Below are 6,000 nucleotides of genomic sequence, written 5' to 3'. Positions count from 1 at the left end.
TTTAATGGTGGGCATAATTTATCGAGGGCAGCACAGTGAAAGCCCTCATGAGTACAAGGCTTGCCACTTCTCCAGAGGGCCATGACTGGGGATGGATTTGACCCCACGGTCATCTGGGATGAGCTGTTTCTCAGCCACCACATCTTCAAATTCATCTGCATTGAACTTGGTAAAGCCCCACTTCTTTGAGATGTGGATCTTCTGGTGGCCAGGGAACTTGAACGTAGCCCCTACATAGGGCTCCAATCACATGCTCCTTGTTCTGCAGCTTGGTGTGGATGAACATGATGACTTGGCCAATGTGAACCCTGGCCATGGTGCCCTGGGGCTTTCCAAAGGCACCTTGGATGCCTGTCTGAAGCCTATGCTGGGAACAGTGCTAAGGTCAAAGACACTGGAAAGGGCTGTCTCCACAGTCTCTTAGAGCAAAAATCAGGCTGTCCATGCAACAAAGGATGCTGTTTGCAGCCATTACACATGGGACCCTCAGCAGTTTCCATAGTGGCCAAATCTTCAATTTTTCTAGAGATGTCCTAAATATAGATTTTAATGTGTAATCTCCAGATTTTTCTATGTTTTCAGTAATTCAAATGACCTTAGAGCATTGTGTGTGCCAAAAGAAACATTTCTACAGGAGTTTTGGCTACCTGTCTGCATCACCTGTGATCCAGATGATTCCAGAAACTGATACAGGAGGCCAGGTGGGGAGGAACCTGATGTGGGGAGAGTGTGGAGCTGGGTTCTACAAATCTGCCTGTCCCAGAAAACTTACCCCTTCTGGGCCAACATGCATCTAAGTGGATGGTAATTAAGGAATGACCCCCATCTCCTGCATACCGTCCTCTGGTATGTCTACAACTAAAAAAGAAAGCGAGGTGTCTGTATTAGTCCATTTTTACACTGCTATGAAGAAATACCTGAGATTGGGTAATTTATAAGGAAAAAGAGGTTTAATAGACTCACAGTTCCATATGGCTGAGGAGGCCTCACAATCATGGCAAAAGGCAAAGGAGGAGCAAAGGCATGTCTTACATGGTAGCAGGCTAGAGAGTGTGTGCAGGGGAACTGCACTTTATAAAACCACCAGATCTCATGAGACTTATTCCTTATCATCAGAACAGTATGGGAAAAAACCCACCTCTATGATTTAATTACCTCCCACCAGGTCTCTCCCACAACACGTGGGGATTATGGGAGCTATAATTCAAGATGAGATTTGGGTGGGGACACTGCCAAACCATATCATTCTGCCCCTGGCCCCTCCAAAATCTCATGTCCTCATATTTCAAAACCAATCATGCCTTTTCAACAGTCCTCGAAAGTCTTAACTCCTTTCGGCATTAACTCAAAAGTCCACAGTCCAAAGTCTCATCTGAGACAAGGCAAGTCACTTCCGCCTATGAGCCTGTAAAATCAAAAGCAAGTTAGTTACTTCCCAGATACAACAGGGCATTGGGTGAATACGCTTGTTCCGAATGGGAGAAATTGGCCAAAATGAATGGGCTATAGGCCCCATGCAAGTCTGAAATCCAGTGGGGCAGTCAAATCTTAAAAAGTTCCAAAATGATCTCCTTTGATTCCATGTCTCACATCCAGGTCAAGAGGTGGGTTCCCATGGTCTTGGGCAGCTCCCCCTCCTGTGGCTTTGCAGGGTACAGTCCCCCTCCTGGCTACTTTCATTGGCTGGCATTGAGTGTCTGCAGCTTTTGCATGTGCACGGTGCAAGCTGGCCTACCATTCTGGGGTCTGGAGGATGGTGGCCCTCTTCTCACAGCTCCACTAGCCAGTGCCCCAGTGGGGACTCTGTGTGGGGGCTCCCATCCCACATTTCCCTTCTGTACTGCCCTAGCAGAAGTTCTCCATGAGGGCTTCACCCTGAAGCACAACTCTGCCTAGTGTTTCCATATATCCTCTGAAATCTAGGCAGAGAGGTTCCCAAACCTCCATTCCTGACTTCCGTGCACCTTAGACGTAACACCATGTGTAAGCTGCCAAGGCTTAGGGCTTGTGCCCTCTGAAGCAATGACCTGAGGTGTATGTTGGCCCCTTTTAGCCATGTCTGGGACACAGGGACCAAGTCTCAAGACTGCGCAAAGCAGCAAGGTCCTGGGCCTGGCCCACAAAACCATTTTTTTCTCCTAGGCCTTGAGGCCTGTGATGGGAGGGACTGCCATGAAGACCTCTGACATGCCCTCTATGAAGGGGTGGCCTGCCCCTCCACACCTGTGGGCGAGGATGGTCTGGATCTCCTGACTTCGCCTCCGCCTCCCAAAGTGCTGGGATTACAGGCGTGAGCCACCGCGCTCGGCCTCTTTTTTTTTTTTTTTTGAGATGGAGTCTTTCTCTGTCACCCAGGCTGGAGTGCAGTGGCCCAATCTCGGCTCACTGCAAGCTCCGCCTCCCAGGTTCATGCCATTCTCCTGCCTCAGCCTCCCAAGTAACTAAGACCATGCCACCACGCCTGGCGAATTTTTTTGTATTTTTATTAGAGACAGGGTTTCGCCGGGTAAGCCAGGATGGTCTCGATCTCCTGACCTTGTGATCTGCCCGCTTGTGCCTCCCAAAGTGCTGGGATTACATGGGTGAACCACCGCGCCCGGCCACCTTTAGGGTTTTTACGTGGGCATGATTGACTAAATCATTGGCCATTGGTGATTGAAATCTCCAATCCTCCCTGGAGGCGGAGGCGGTCGAAGAGTGTGTGTGTTTTTGTGTGAGATAGGCCCACCCTCTCTCTAATAACACGGTTGCTCCCTCTGGCAACCAGCCGCATTCTGAAGCTATCGAGGGGCTTTCAGCCACCAGTCATCTCAGGAAACTATGAAAAGACACTCTTCTCTCTCTGGAGATTCTGGGAGTCCCAGAAACTCTTGGGTTGGGAACTTGGGGCTGTCTACCAAAGAGTATAAAGCTTCGGCCAGGTGCGGTGGCTCACGCCTGCAATCCCAGCACTTTGAGAGGCCGAGGCGGGTGGATTACTTGAGGCTAGGAGTTTGAGACCAGCCTGGCCAACATGATGAAACACCGTCTCTACTAAAAATACAAAAATTAGCCGGGTGTGGTGGTACATATCTGTAATCTCAACTGCTTGGGAGGCTGAGGCAGGAGAATTGCTTGAACCTGGGAGGCAGAGGTTGCAGTGAGTTGAGATCGTGCCACTGAACTCCAGCCTGGGCAACTGGGTGACAGAGAGAGACTCTGTCTCAAAAAAAAAAAAAAACAAAAAACAAAAAACATTGCATATTTCAGAATTGCTAAAAGAGTAGGTTTTAAGTGTTTTCATCCACAAAAAAATGTTAGCTGATGGATTTGTTCATTAGCTTGATTTAACCATTCCACATTGTAAATAGATATCCAAACAGTGCACTGTACCCCATAAATATGTACAATTATTTGTCAATTACAAATTTTTAAAAAGCTGTGAGCAATGTCTCATGCCTGTAATCCCAGCACTTCGGGAGGCCAAGGTGGGAGGAATGCTTGAGCTCAGGGATTCGAGACCAGCCTGGACAATATGGCAAAACCCTGTCTCTACTAAAAATACAAAAATTAGCTGGGCGTGGTGGTGCATGTCAGGAATCCCAGCTCTTCAGGAGGTTGAGGCATGAGAATTGCTTGAACCTGGGAGGCAGAGGCTGCAGTGAGCCAAGATGGTGTCACTGCACTCCAGCCTGGGCAACAGGGTAAGACTCTGTCTCAAAAAAACAAAAATTAGCCGGGTGTGGTAGTGCACAGGTACTGTAGCCTATAGTCCCTCTGACAGTTTTGTCTTTTCTGGAATTTCGTAGAAATGAGATCATTATGATATGTGGTCTTTGTGGTCTTTTTCCACATAGCTAATACTTTTGAGGTTCCTCCAGATCATCTTTGCGTCAGTAGTTTGTTCCTTTTTATTGCTGAGTAGTGCTCCATTGTATGAGTATATTGCAATTTGTTCATCCACTCTCCTATTGATGGACATGTTGATTTTTTTTTTTGGCTTTTATGAATAAAGCTGCTATGAGCATTCATGTATAAGTCTTGGTGTGGGCATATGTTTTAATATCTCTTGGGTAATATCTAGCAGTGGGACTGTATGGTAAATGTATATTTAAACATTTATGGGAAACTGAGGGCACCAAGATTTTCAGTCATACTGGTCGAATGCATGGTGCCCAGGAATTTGTGTTTTTTATTTTTTGAGACAGGGTCTCTGTTGCCCAGGTTGGAGCGCACAGGCATGATCATTGCTCACTGTAACCTTGAACTCATGGGCTCAAGCAATCCTCCTGCTTCCTGCTCCCAGCAGTTGGGAGTACAGGCAGGCGTCACCATGCCCAGCTAATTTTTTCATGTTTAAGTTTTTGTAGAGATTGGGGTCTCCTTATGTTGCACAGGCTGGTCTTGAATTCCTGACCTCAAGCAATCCCCACCACCTCCTCGGCCTCCCTAAGTGCTAGGATTACAGGTGTGAGCCTCGGTGCAGGGTCCTGTGCAGGTTTTTTATTTATTTATTTTTGGATTTTTTTTTTTTTTTTTTTTTTTTGAGATGGAGTTTCTCTCTGTTGCCCAGGCTGGAGTGCAATGGTGAGATCTCGGCTCACTGCAACCTCTGCCTCCTGGGTTCAAGCGATTCTCCTGCCTTAGCCTCCTGAGTAGCTGGGATTACAGGCACCTGCCACCATGCCTGGCTAATTTTTGTATTTTTAGTAGAGATGGGGTTTCGCCATGTTGGCCAGGCTGGTCTTGAATTCCTGACCTCAGGTGATCTGCCTGCCTTGGCCTCCCAAAGTGCTGGGATTACAGGCGTGAGCCACGGTGACTGGCCATATGCTTATTTATTTATTTATTTTGAGACAGAGTCTTGCTCTATTGCCCAGGTAGGAGTGAAATAACGCAATCTCAGCTCAGAGTAACCTCCACTTCCTAGGTTCAAGCAGTTCTCCTGCCTCAACCTCCTGAGTAGCTGGGATTACAGGCACCGGCCACCATGTCCAGCTAATTTTGTACTTTTAGTAGAGAGAGAGTTTCTCCATGTTGGTCAGGCTGGTCTTGAACTCCTGACCTCAGGTTATCCACCCAAATCTGCCTCCTAAAGTGCTGAGATTACAGGCGTGAGCCACTGTGCCTGACCTGGGCCATGTGCATTTCTAACAAGCTTCCCAGGTACAGCCAGGTGTCTGTGCTAGGTGATCTGGACTTCAATGTCCTTCACCTCTGAAGGACGGCCTTCCTTCCCCTTTCTGTCTGTGGAGTTCCAGGTTTTACTCCCTAACCTCAGCCCCAGAGGAGACCCAGCATCCAGATTCTGAGAGGTTGATCCCACCATACAGGAACCCTGGTCCGGCTCAGGAGTGAGTCAGTCCATATGCACCCTCATTAACTTAGCATCATGATGGGTGGTAATTATTATGGTAAATACATGATTGTAAGCTTGCCGTCCTGCTTCCTGCATCTTCTGACTTTATATGAGCCTGAGGTCTCCCTCTTGCCCTTCTTGTGATAATGCAAGGAGGAAGTGTTCAGTTGTTCATTCACACACACTTACTGAGTCTTTTCTGTGCTAGGTAATGTTTAGGTGTTGAAGAAACACTGTGAAAGGGATAAAATCTGTTTTCAAGGTACTGGGGAATGAACAACATATGTATAAACAAATAAGATAATCTCAGGGAGTATTAGGTTCCATGAAGAAAATATAACAGGGTAATGGAGAATGGAACTTTATTTTTGTTTTTGTTTTTGAGAGGGAGTCTCGCTCTGTCTGGAGAGCAGAGGGGCGATCTTAGCTCACTGCAACTCCGGCCTCCCAGGTTCAAGGGATTCTCCTGTCTCAGCTTCCCCAGTAGCTGGGACTACAGGTGTGCACCACCACGCCCGGCTAATTTTTGTAGTTTTAGTAGAGATGGGGTTTCACTATGTAGGCCAGGCTGGTCTCAGACTCCTGACCTCAAGTGATCTGCCCGCCTCAGCCTCCTGAAGTGCTGGGATTAGAGGCGTGAGTCACCCTGCCCAGCTCATAAT

This window comes from Chlorocebus sabaeus, chromosome 20 (genome assembly GCF_047675955.1).
Source record: "Chlorocebus sabaeus isolate Y175 chromosome 20, mChlSab1.0.hap1, whole genome shotgun sequence".
NCBI lineage: Eukaryota > Metazoa > Chordata > Mammalia > Primates > Cercopithecidae > Chlorocebus > Chlorocebus sabaeus.
The sequence above is the reverse complement of the archived record's forward strand: the minus strand, read 5'-3'. Positions refer to the sequence as shown.